Genomic DNA, 14,030 nt, shown 5'->3' on the forward strand with positions numbered 1-14,030 from the left:
CCTGCTCATTTGCACTTTGTCTCCATTTCTCTTACGCAAAATGGAATACCTTTTGAGAATCTAGATGATTATTGCCAGGCACATTTTCACTGGAGCCATTATCTCACCAAATAAAGGCCAATATATTTCAACCTCCATCAGCCAACATAATAAATGAACAAAACATTATATAGAAGACGAGTCTAAACTTGTGGCCTTATTTCCTTACCTTCTAAAACCATATGCCTCATCATCTTTTCCAAAAAGTGAATTTAAAATAACAATAACAACATTTCATTTTGGCTTCCACAACACACTCTACTGAAATTACTCTCTCTAAAGTCACCAGCAATTCCCTATCCTAATAGCAGGGGTCTTCTCTCAGTTATCTTCCTACTTGAATTTTCTGCAGCATGCAACATATTGAACAATCTTTTCTTTGTTCACTCCGTTGCAATAAATATTTATTAGTACCTACTATAAGCCAAGCACTGTTGTAAACATCTTCAGTATATTAGAAAATAAAACAAAGACCTCTTCCCTTCTGGAGCTTACATTGTAGCATAAGAAGACATCATAAACCATAACCCTAAGGAAACGATAGTGTATGTTAGAAGGTGGAGACCAAACTGCCCTTTGGTGTAGCAAGGAAGGTCTTGGGCTTTGAAGGCAGGAAAGCATGATTCAGAGGCTGGAGATGACAGAAAGCTGGGGGGTGACATGAGATTTTCTGCAAAAATATCCCCAAACAGTCTGTGACTTCCTAAGCATCACAAAATGCCAATGTGACTAGATCTCTTATAGAAAACAGAGTTGGGGTGTTGCTCCCCAGCTGGCTCTGGCAAGTTCTATGGATTCCATCAAATCCACCTCTCCGGACTCTCTCACTCCTGCCACTGCATTGAGTTCGGGTCCTGAGTTCTGCCTGGATGACCGCCTTAGCCTTCAAGTTGCAGTCCTTTCTGGAGCCCCAGTCTTACTGTCATCCACTTCACTCCCCATAGTGCTGCCTGGTGGATTGATTGTCCCCTAAAATACAAATCCAATCCTGGCACTAGCTTTTTCCTGAAGTAGACATCCTAAATTGGCAATATGCTTTCCAAAGAGCCCCTGATAATATAGACACTGAGAGATACACGCTCATCTGCTGAAAGAAGCGTACCTAGAAAAAGCACAATGGAATCCATTTTTCTCATGAAACTAGAGCAAAATGCTACTCCTATTAAAGAGGGTTGACATGCTTTTCATTGCTTTAGGAACTACCCGTAGTTGAAATAAACAGCAAAGATTCTAAGGAACTGCAGGTCATTGACAGAGGTAAACTAATTTTAACAGCAATCCAGATAATCACGAGTGGTTGGTTTGGGGACTTCAGAGCTGTCACCAAGCAGTTTAAAGCACAGGAAGCAAGCTCACTGCCTGGAAGTTGAGGAGCTGCAGATTAATCCCTAAATTTAGCATCTTGATATGGGTGAAAGCAAACTAGGTACGCGATTGCCCAATCAGAAACACAGAATCAACTCACTTAGCAATAGCGAGTTATGTTTCTGCTCTGAAGGTAGGTCAGCAGTGTACAGGCATTGCCCAGAGGAAACACCCAGGGAGGCAGTCTAGGGCTGCGTTTCCTCAAGGAAGCATGGTTGAAGGAAGAAACTGCAGTGTAGCTGAAATAAATCAAGGTTATCATCAAGAAGATGGTGCTGACAAGTTTCAGATCTGAAGGATGAATTAATAATGATACTAAGTCTCAAGAATAGTGAAATCGTGATCATTGCTCACATCTCCTGCCCGCATGGTATATGCAGAAACTAAGCACTCTCTAACCTTTACATGAATCAATGAGATAAGATGTTGCTATTTCTTTTTCTTTAAATGTCAGTGTTTCCCAGTACTCCACCTTTACCCCTCTTCTCCTATTTAAGCTTTTTCCTAGGTGGATGAGGAACCTGGGGCATGAAGCATTCAGGTAACTTGCCTGAACCCGAACAGTGAGTAACAGGACTACAAGGAGTGACTCAAGCCCAAGTAAAGTAAGTCTGAAAACCAGTGAATGAGGCGTGAGTCAGAAACGATAAAGACGGAGGTCAGGATGGAGGATGGGGCAAGGAATGGGTTGGTGCAGGCAGGTTAGAACCAAGGCCAGGAGGAACTACAGAACACTGAATTTTCCTTTGGCTGTTTCCTGGTGTATCGCAGAAGTAAGAATGGTTGTTAAAAGGAACCACGAAAGTAATGAAAAAAGTATGCTGACATAAAAGGGGTTAAGAATGACCTCCAATTGAGGCCAGGTGCGGTGGCTCACGCCTATAATCCCAGGACTTTGGGAGGCCAAGAGGGGCGGATCACCTGAAGTCAGGAGTTCTAGACCAGTCTGGCTGACGTGGTAAAACCCCGTCTCTACCAAAAATACAAAAAAATTAGCCGGGCATGATGATGGGTGCCTGTAATCCCAGCTATTTCGGAGGCTGAAGCAGGAGGATCGCTTGAACCCATGAGGCAGAGGTTGCAGTGAGCCAAGATCACACCATTGCACTCCAGCCTGGGTGAAAAGAGCAAAACTCCAGCTCAAAAAAAAAAAAAAAAAAAAAAAGAATGACCTCTGATTCAGTCACTCATTCAACATGTGTTTACAGAACACCTAGCATATGTCAGACTCTGTTCTAGGAGCAGCATTGAAAAAGTAGATAAAATACTGGCCTCACTGGAGTGACACCCTAGTTGAATAATAATAGATTAAATATGAAACACTAAAAATAATAGATTGCATATGCCCTGTTGTCATAGCCAGCCCTTTCCAAGGCAAAACCCCAGTAAAACCAGATTAGGAAATTAGAGGAAGAATAAAGGAGAAAAATAACAACTTCTGACCCTTCAGGCCAAGCCCTTCCTCATCTAGCAGAGATGCCCAAGATACAAGTGGCTCTGGCAGTGTGAATACAGCGGCTTAGAGTTGGGCACACTCAAAATCACTAGACCAAGCCAAGCACCATGGCTCATGCCTATAATCCCAGCACTTTGGAAGGCCAAGGCAGAAGGATCACTTGAGCCCAGGAGTTCAAGACCAGCCAAGGCAACAAAGTGAGACTCCCATCTCTAAAAAAATTAAAAAATTACCTGGGCATGGTGGTGTGCACCTGTGGTCCCAGCTACATGGGAGGCTGAGGCAGGAGAATCACTGGAGCCCAGGAGGTCGAGGCTGCAGTGAGCCTTATTCACGCCACTGCACTCCAGCCTGGGTGACGAAGTGAGACCTTGTCTCAAAGAAAAACAAAAATCACTAGGCCAATCACATCACCTTCTGGTTTTGGCGGCGGGGGGGGGGGGGGGTGTTTAAGAGATAGAGTCTTGCCCTGTGGCCCAGGTGGGAGTGCAGCGGCACAATCATAATCACAGTAGCCTTTAACTCCTAGGCTCAAGGAACCTTCCCGCTTCAGCCTCCCAAGTAGCTAGGACTACAGGTGCAGACAGGGTCTCATTATGTTGCCCAGGCTGGTCTCAAACTCCTGGCCTCAAGTGATTCCCCTGCCTTGGCCTTCCAAAGCACTGGGATTACAGGCATGAGCCACTATGCCCAGCCAACTTCTCATTTTTTAATTACCTTCTATGACTCCCTCACCAAAAAAAAAAAAATACACACACACACACACATATATATACACACACACATACATACACACACACATACACACACACATATATATATACAGTTTGGGTTATGCTTGCTTGAATACCTTGCAGGAAAGAAACATTACTTCCCAATGCAGCTCACTCTAGAGAAGTTTAGGTTTGGTTTTGTTTTGTTAACCTTATATTGACTCTGACATTAAAATTTTTTTATAACCTAGGTGATAGGTCAATAGGTGCAGCAAACCACCATGGCACATGTTTACCTATGTAACAAACCTACACATTTGGCACATATATCCTGGAACTTAAAATAAAATTAATTTTTTAAAAATCATTTTATATTTTCAGTTTGGGGTTATCCACAAATTAATAAAAATGCTTTCTGGATAAGTGGCTTTCAAACAATGCTCTATAAAGCCCTTGGTGCTTTGAGGAAGTTGCTCAGAAGTACTGGGGCAGGGTGGGTGGGCAAGAGAGGAAACTTCTACCGACCCAGTAGACAGGGCCTTGAGTTTAGTTTCCACAGAGAATTTTATTGGAAGAAAGGGTTGCATAGTTAGAAAAACATTTGAAAACCCCTGTTCCAGATATTCATCCCACAAGTCACTATTATAAATGTTGAATCGAACAGAGTTGAGAGCAGAGCATTAAGATACATTTCCCTGCATGCGGATGGCAATCCCTGTGTCTTGGGTATGGCAGGAAAGCCAGTTGCGAATCAATCTCATTGTTCCACATGGACCCCCAAGGCTTATGAAAGACCCTGTAAATATCTCCCTGAAGCCCTCAGAGTGTGCCCTTTTAAGTTTCATCATTCATCAGGATAATTGCTTTTCAGCCCTGGCTATGCATTAGAATCAACTGGGAAGTTTTAAAACTACCACTGGCCGGGCGCGGTGGCTCACGCCTGTAATCCCAGCACTTTGGGAGGCTGAGACGGGCGGATCACAAGGTCAGGAGATCGAGACCATCCTGACTAACACGGTGAAACCCCCGTCTCTACTAAAAATACAAAAATTAGCGGGCGCGGTGGTGGGAGCCTGTAGTCCCAGCTACACGGGAGGCTGAGGCAGGAGAACAGCGTGAACCCGGGAGGCGGAGCTTGCAGTGAGTGGAGATCGCACCACTGCACTCCAGCCTGGGCGACAGAGTGAGACTCTGTCTCAAAAAAAAAAAAAAAAAAACTACCACTGCTCCTCAAGAAATTAAATATCGTTACCACGCAACCCAGCCATTTCACTCCTAGATATATACCCAAGAAAAATGAAAACCCAAGTTCAAATGTCTGAAGGCCACATCCCTATACACCAGCTGGTGAATACTGGGGGAGGGATTAGATGTCCCAATTTGCAAATGAATTTTTATAATATTATTCATAACAGCCATATAGCCATATGAATAGCATTATTCATAACGGCCAAAATATGTGGAAATAATCCAAATGTCTCTCAAATGATGATTGCATAAATAAAATGTGACATATTTATACAATGGAATATTATTCAGCCATAAAAAGAAAGGAAGTACTGATTTGTGCTATAGCATGGATGAACCTTGAAAACATTGTTAAGTGAAAAAAGCCAGACACAAAAGGCCACGTATTGTATCATTCCATTTATATTAAATTTTCAGTATGGCAAATCTATAGCAATAGAAAGTAGACTAATGGTTGTCTAGGGCTAAGAAAGATGAGAGGATTAGGGGTGGCTACAGATACAACTATCCTTTTGGAGTGATTAAATATTCTGAAATTGATTGTGGTGATGGTTGCAGAACTGTGAATATACTTAAAACCACTGAATTGTATACTTTAAATTGTATATGTATAAACATATACTTAAATTGTATGGTATGTATATTATATCTCAATAAAACTGTTACCACAAAGATAATAACTACCACTGCTTTGGCTTCCACAGAATTTTTGTTAGGTAAAGTATTTTATTAAAGAACAATTTAAATATATATAAAACAAGTGTTATGGTTTGAATAGGTAGCCTTCAAAATTCAGGTGTTGCCAATATGACAGTATTAAGAGGTGGGGCTTTTAAAAGGTGATTAGGCCATGAGGGCTCTTCACTTAGCAATAGAATTGGTGCTTTTATAGAATGGCTTCATGTAAGGAATTCATTCCTCTTGCTCTTCTACCTTCCACCATATGGAAACTCAGCATTTCTCCTCTCTGAAGAATGCAGCAATAAGGCATCATCTTGGAAGCAGAGCGCAGCCCTCACCAGACACCAAATGCTGGTGCTTTGATCTTGGACTTCCAGCCTTCAGAACTGCTTGAAGAAATTTTCTCTGACCCCACACCCTTGGGGCTAGTCTGGAATATAGACCTTTCCTTCATATTTCCAAGACACAGCTCTGTTTGCTTCTGTGATCTTTGAGAGTGAAGGCACCTTTTCTTATTCATATTCATATTCCATTCTTGGTCTTTCTATATACAGTGTCCCCTTGGCAGTAAATACCTCCTTTAAATAGATGAAATTCTCTAGCACATACACTAAAACCATGGCTTCTCCCTAGTGAGAGGGATGGACTCTGGAAAGCAATAGAGACGATGGTGGAAGTAACAGCTCAGTACTCCTCCCATTCACTTTGGATTTTTCCAAAGAATTTTTTTAATTGCTCTAGGTGGGACTTGGATGTCCATTCCCAAGTGATTCTATTAAATAGCCGAGACTGAGGACCACTGACTCCAGTCATGGGAATGGGAAGGGAAATGACTGATTTTGAGGGATGTCACCCGCAAAGAATATTAAAGGAGTAAGTAGCTCCTGAAAGCCTAGACGCTCCCACTTTAGGCTTTCAAGAGCTGCTCCTTTAATATTCTTTTCTGAGGCTGGGCACAGTGGCTCATGCCTGTAATCCCAGCAGTTTGGGGGACCAAGGCAGATGGATCACTTGAGCCCAAGAGTTCAAGACTAGCCTGGGCAATATGGTGAAATCCCATCTCTACAAAAAATACAAGAATTAGCTGGGCATGGTGGTGCATGCCTGTAGTCCCAGCACCTCGGGAGGCTGAGGCGGGAGGATCACTTGAGCCCAGGAGGTTGAAGCTGCAGTGAGCTGATGTCATGGGGTGGGTGTCACTTCACCAACCAGAAACCTGTGTGGCCAGTGGAGCTTTTGTCTGAGATTTTACTCGGGCCTGCTGGGCTTGTCCCACCCAATCAGCCTGGCAGGCTGTGCACAGCTTGCACTACTGGCCTGAATCTCATGCCTGCCAAGGGACAGCCAGGCACAGAGCAGCGAGGGGTGTGTGAGTGAGCAAGTATGGGGTCCAGCCACTGAGCACAGCTAGGCACACTGGCTGCAGTGGGGCAGGCAGCTCCAAGCACCAGCACAGGTGCCAGCTCCCTGTGAGGCTGTGACAGGACCAGGTGTACCACAGGCAGCTTCCATGGCTGGCACTGAGGAATGCAGTGGCACCCGGAAGCCTGGAGATGCCAGGAACCACAGAGTCCCAGAGAGGGTGTCACAGCCCTGGCTTGGGGAGCTCCTAGGTCTGGGGTCCCAGAAGGGCTGCAGCTCTTCTCTCCTTCTTGTTGCCCACACATGGTGAGCAAGGGGCATATTTCAGACCCATTTGTGTTATAGCTTTTTTAGCCCAGGCATTCAGCATGTCCCAAGTTCTTGTCCTGTGTCTAGGAAGAATGAGGTACACAGACAAGTGGAGGTTGAGCAAGTCAAAGAGGAACTATCTTGAGTGACAGAACAGCTTAGAGGAAACCACAGTGGGTAGCTCCTCTCCACAGGCAGGTTGTCCCAACAGTGTTCAGCTCTCAGCAGAGGAGACCCTAGAGTGGGCAGCTCCTCTCTGCAGCTGGTAGTCCCAACTTATGCCCAGCTCTCAGCAGAGAGGAGATCCTGGAGAATGTAGCTCCTCTCCAAAGGCAGGTCATCTGGTCATCAGAGTTTGGCTGAATCCAGGGATTTGTATGGGTTTCAGAGGGGAGGAAGTGCATGCTGATTGGTTCATGGGTGGCCATGGGCGGGCCTGAAAATAGCACCATAAGTTCCCATTCTGGCCCATCAGCCCCACCACCAGGCTTTAGGCCATCCCTGGCTTGAAGGTGAGGCTTCACCAGGGATCTGCCCCTTTCTGCCCAGGAGCCTGTTTGCCTCCTGCCACTGCCCAAGCTATTTGTGCTGAGGGGTGCCTGCAGGCCCACGCTGAGCCACCCCCAGTGCTCCCTCCGTCTCCCTCCTCATGCTTATCAGTGCCCAAAGCCTGGAGGGGAGCCAAGGCGGCAGGGGGCTGGCATGTCAGTGCTGCTCTGAGCATGCGTACACCCAGCTGGGTTGCAACAGGGCCTGGGCTTGGCCTCAACTTTGCTCCAAAATCAGAGTGGGCACTGGGAGTGGGGGAGAAGCCAGGCAGCAGGAGCAGGCACTTCTGAGCCTGCAGGGGCAGGGTCAGAAGTCATCCCCCAAGAGATGCCCGGGTCCACAGCCGTGGCTAGATGGCTGCAGCTGTGCCTGGGAGGGCAGGGGACCTGCCTGATTCTGGCCCCCAAGAGCACAGGGATGTCCAGGTCTGGAGCTGTTCCTGGGCAGCTGAAGCTGCACCGGGGGAGCACAAGGCTCCCGCCCTGCCAGCTCAGAAGTGGGCAGGGCTTCCACAGTTCCCGGCTCCTCCCAGCTCTGTCGAGCTCACAGCCCTGGCCACGCGCCCCCCACCTCCCCACTGCAGCCAGTATCATGACAGCAGTCACTCCAGACGGGCCACCCATGCCATCACTAAGATTGCAACACTGCACTCCAGCCTGGGCAACAGAGCAAGACCCTGTCTCAGAAAAAAAAAAAAAAAAAGTTATTTTCTGGAATTATGCTTGCCATCAAACCCCACCTGGAGTTTGCAAATATCATATTCCTCTTTCTGAGACTTCCATTAGTTAACATTGCCGGTCTTCAGCTACTCTCATTGTTGCACATTGCCCTTCATGAGTCCTAAGCTGGAGCAGATACACCCATTTGTGAGGCTCAGGATATAATGATTCAGAGAATGCTCAAGCATCCTAGCTTCTTCTGAATCATTATGTCCTGAAGCACTTAGCTCAGTCTACAGCTAATAATTAAGAACACTGGCCTTATTATCAAGGCTGTACTGGAATCCCAGTTCTGCTACTTGGTGGGAGAATGAACTTGGGCAAACCTTGTTTCTAAGCTTCAGATTTCTCATCTTTAAAGTAAGGATAATAAAGCCTACCTGTAAGGACTGTTATAGGCATTAAATTCCCACCACAGATGTAAAGTGCTTGGCTCAGAGTGAATGTGAAATAAACTGCTAGTGATTATTTCTTCCCAGGGAGTTGTAAGACTGGGAGATCTAGCCCCTCCTCCAATATCCCCCTGCTGGTATATTGGTATGCAACCTCCAAACATTCAGGACTTACAGCAGGTGCCTGCCTGCGCTCTTTAAACCAGTCTTGTAGGGGGAAGGCAAAGGGAATGATCAGTTATCTCTGGTTCCCTCATCAGTCCCAGCAATGTCCTAGTGTTGGGGTGCACTAGCAAATACTGTCAGAGCATTTTCTCAGGTCCATGACCACCACCCTACACTTTCCTGGTCTTTCCTTCCTAAGCCAAGAGCCATTCCTAGAGACAGGACCCCCAGGAGTCTGCACAAAGTCCCTGTGCTAAACATCTGAATTTCACCACATAGTATCTTGCCATTAAAACCTAAGAGTGTCTATCTCGGAATTGGCCACTTTTTTCTTCCAACCATTTACAGAAAATGTATAATCCATAATTTACAATTCCACAACCACCTGGAATAGAATTTGTTGCTCAATACAGCATCTGACATCTGACAGGAAGTATGGAATAAATAATCAATAAGCAGTTAAAGCTCCACATGTTAAAATCCTCCCACCCAGCTTAAATACTGGGTGAACTCCTCTTTCATGTTGTTTTATCGGTCAGAATTGTTTCCTCTTCCCTACCTCTGAATTCTTATTATCACTATCTTTATTGCATACTTACTAATTGATCCAAGATCCTACAGCTAATAATCGGCAAATCTAGAATTCAGCTGTACTGACTTGAATAGCATCTCCCCAAAATTCACATCTACTGGAACGCAGAATGTGAACTTATTTCAAAATAGAGTCTTTGGCTGGCATGGTGGCTTATGCCTATAATCCCAGCAATTTGGGAGGCTGGGGCAGGAGGATCGTTTGAGCCCAGGAATTGGAAACCAGCCTGGCCAATATAACAAGACACTGTCTCTACAAAAGTAAAAATTTAAAAAAAAATGGCTGAGCATGGTGGCACATGTCTGTATTCTCAGCTACTTGGGAGGCTAAGGAGGAGGACTGCTTGAGCCCAGAAATTGAGGCTGCCATGAGCCGTGACTGTGCCATTGTACTCCAGTCTGGGTGACAGAGAAAGACCGTCTCAAAAGAATAAAAAAAAGTGTCTTTACAGATGTAATCAAGTTAAGGTAAGGTCGTAATGAATTAGGGTGGGCCCTAAATCCAGTGACTGGTGTTTTAAAAAGAAGGAAACATGGACACAGAAACACAGGAGGAGACACAGAGAGGAAGGTCATGTGAAGATGGAGGCTGGGGTGGGAGGGATGCCACCACAAGCTGAGGAATGCCAAGGATTTCCAGAAGCCACCAGAAGTGAGGAAGAGGCAAGGAAAGAATCCTCCCTCGTGGCTTCAGAGAGAGCATGGCACTGCCAATTTTGGACTTCCAGCCTCCAGAACTGTGAGAGAATAAATACCTGTTAAGCCACCTTGTTTTTGGTAATTTGGTATGATGGCCCTAGGAAACTAATACATTGTCTGTCAGATATCAGACATCCTCATTCTTAATGATATCTCATCTGTACCACGATGTTATGCAGCCTTAAGCTTGTAGCACCTAAACCGTATCCCTCATAGCACATTTCTCAGGTGCCTGCTATTTCACAGTAGGAGGCAGATAGAGTACCTAGAAGGTGAGGTGGTATGGAGGCTGTGTTAAGGGATGAGGAAGAAGTAGGATTATTGCAAGGTAGTGGATGGGCAGGGCTGTTTTCTTGAAACTATGCCCAAACTTCATTGTTAGACAGACCCTGTGATTTAGCAGAAAGAGGAAAATTAGTTTACTAACGAAAGAATTGTGATGCATTAGAAAGCAAGAAGGACGAGGAGTTGCAAAGCCTGCCACAAACGAGCTCTGTGATTAAGCACGTGGTAGTCAGATGTGGCTTTTTAAGCTAGGCAATTCATCTTGGGAACATTGACACATAGTCTGAAAAGCAAAATAATACTCTTTCAGCTACAAAAAACTCCTGTAATCCTCATTCAGTCCCACCCAATCCCTGATCCTTATTCTGTAACTCCCAATTCTAACACAGAGCACTTAACTTTTTAGTTGACTAAATAAATAAGGGAATGAATACTGAGAATAGAAAAGGGTTGGAAGTGTCAGAAATGAAATGATGGTCAAGGAAAGAGAAAGACTCAGATGTATAGTAAGGGCATGGAAGAATGTTCAAGAATCAAAGATGTCTGCCACTAACATTTGGTAATCAAAAGCTGTAACAAGCCAAATGTGGCAATATATCAATGTCTGTTCCATCTTGGCAGTGAGCGTAGGGTGTTTGTAATATTCTTTATAGTTCGGTGGGCTTAAAATGTTTCCTTTAAAAAAGAACAGCAGTGCAGTAGCAACCTCAAAATAAGTGCATTAAATTGGCAGCATTCAATTCACTTTCTTTGATGGGTGAATCCTCTCCTTCATCAGCAGAACTGATCTGTGGTAAAAACAGTTCATTCTCACACACAGATAGACCAAAACAACCCTTTTGGAGAGCACCTGCAAAAATATATATGAAAAGCCATAAAATATTTATTTCCTTGGGTTTTGTACTCCTGGTTCTGGGAATTTATGCAAAGGCAATGATAATTTGAAAGGAAAACTGATGAAAATATGTAAATTCTATGACAATTTTTTAATAACAATGAACACTTGGGAACGATTTAAGGTGTCAGTGGGGAGTGCTCACCACTGCCCCCACCCCGGTCACGCCACCCTAAGCTGTGCCTGGATGGCTGTGTGTAAGGAACATGGCTGTGGTTTGGTCAAGGACAGGCCAAGGTAAACATCCACAGGGACTCAGCGAGTTTAGAGCGCAGGCGTATAACTCCACTTGTTATCACAGCTATGCAGCCACTACATGGGGAAGGCCATCCCTTGGCTCTCAGCCACTATTGTCTGTAAAAGGTATAATTGCCCATTGACACTGTGCAGACGTGCTGGCACCCAGAGAGAGAGAGAGAGCCAGAGGTGTCCATCTTGGAGACTGACAGTGGGGAGCCAGGACACAGCTCGGCTTGCTTGTGTCCAGAGAGAGAAAGAGTTAAGCTGCTGACCCTGAAAGCAAGGGAGAGTCAGCCACGCAGCTGTGTGGGGGAGCCGCCAGACTAAGCAGCTGAGACAGGGTGGACAGTGTGGAGAGCTAGTGTAAGAAAGCTGTTGACGAGAGCTGCTGCTAAGTAAAATATCTTTCACCTGCCTATGGTCCCCTGAGTGTTCTTTCTGCTCATCCACCCACTCCCCTTAGACCTCAGCATGGGCTGGAACCTGACCCTAAGCATGACATTTGGTGCAGTCATGAACCTGACATTGTGGTAGCCTCCACCCAGTCTCTGTTTCTGCCCTTGCCCCCGCCATCTACTCTCCACTTAGCAGCCAGGGTGATCCTTTCAAAATGAAATCAAACTGCTTCCTTGCTTCATTTCAAAATGCTCCCACCACCCTCACTGCTCCACCCTGGTCTGAACCACAACCTCTGGGGCCTGGATAAAGCAATAACTCCCTAAATGGTTTTCCCTCTTCCATCTTCTTTCCCCTTAGCACAAAAGTAAAACTGCTTCCTTTCAAATCACAAATCAGATCATGTCACTCTACTCAGAATCTTCCAGTGGCTTACAGTCTGACTCAGCACACTCATGACTCAGCACACAAGGAATTCATCTCCTTCCAGTTACACTGAGCATTTTTGTTAGTTGCCGGCTGTACTCACATAATGCTCTCTCCTTATATCCACACAGCTCACTCCCTCACTTCCTTTAAGCATAAATGAAATCCCTTATCTTGGTATTGACAAGCCAAGAGCAGACTCTCCCAAAGTGAGCAGTGAGGTCATGATGACCACTCTAGTTTAAACTTTAACCAATCCATACAGTCTCATCCTACTTCCCTGTTTTATTTTTTCCTCTTAGCATTTATCATCTTCTAATAAATTAAATAACTTAGATATAGGCAGGCATGGGGGATCACACCTGTAATCCCAGCACTTTAGGAGGCTGAGGTGGGCAGATCACCTGAGGTCAGAAGTTTAAAACAAACTTGGCCAACGTGATGAAACCTCATCTCTACTAAAAGTACAAAAATTAGCCGGATGTGGTGGCATGCACCTGGAGGCCCAGCTACTCAGTAGGCTGAAGCAGGAGAATTGCTTGAACCCGGGAGGCAGAGGTTGCAGTAAGCCGAGATGGTGCCATTGCACTCCAGCCTGGGCAACAGAGTGAGGCTTTGTCTCAAAAAAATAAATTAATTAATTTTTAAAAATAACTTGGCCGGGCGAGGTGGCTCAAGCCCGTAATCCCAGCACTTTGGGAGGCCGAGATGGGCGGATCACAAGGTCAGGAGTTTGAGACCATCCTGGCTAACAGGGTGAAACCCCGTCTCTACTAAAAAAATACAAAAAGCTAGCCGGGCGAGGTGGCGGGCGCCTGTAGTCTCAGCTACTCGGGAGGCTGAGGCAGGAGAATGGCGTAAACCCGGGAGGCGGAGCTTGCAGTGAGCTGAGATCCGGCGACTGCACTCCAGCTCGGGCAACAGAGCGAGACTCCGTCTCAAAAAAAAAATAAATAAATAAGTAACTTAGATATAGCCGGGCGTGGTAGCACACGACTGTAATCCCAGCTACTCGGGAGGCTGAGGCAGGAGAATCACTTGAATCTGGGAGGCAGAGGTTGCAGTGAGCCAAGATCGTGCCACTGCACTCCAGCCCACGTGACAGAGTGAGATTCTGTCTCCAAATAAATAAATAAATAAACTTAGATAAAATTTTTCAAGTGCCTACCTCTTCTGCCCCAAACACACATACGCTAGAATATAAATTCCATGAGGAAAGGGATTTTTATTGGTTTTGTTCACAGCTGTTTTCCTAGCACCTAGAACAGTGTCTGGCACATAGTGGACATTCAAAAAACATTTGTTAAATGAAAGGTTGAATGGTTAAGTAAATCAGATGGAAGATGATGAACAATTAAGCAATCAGAAAAAATACTGTCCTTGTATAATGTGTCAACATGGAAACAGGACATAATGTAAACATCAGAATCCCTGTGCTGTGATTCTAGTTTTTGTGGCTCTGGTTACATTGTGTGTGTGTGTGTGTGTGTGTGTGTGTGT

The 14,030-nt window shown here is 45.2% G+C and overlaps 1 long non-coding RNA gene across 1 annotated transcript in view; it reads right to left on the minus strand.

The window, feature by feature from the left end:
* LOC111540241 overlaps positions 1 to 14,030 on the minus strand; it is a 125,452-nt gene that overhangs the window by 110,189 nt on the left and 1,233 nt on the right. The window lies entirely within an intron of this gene.

This window comes from Piliocolobus tephrosceles, chromosome 1 (genome assembly GCF_002776525.5).
Source record: "Piliocolobus tephrosceles isolate RC106 chromosome 1, ASM277652v3, whole genome shotgun sequence".
Lineage (NCBI taxonomy): Eukaryota > Metazoa > Chordata > Mammalia > Primates > Cercopithecidae > Piliocolobus > Piliocolobus tephrosceles.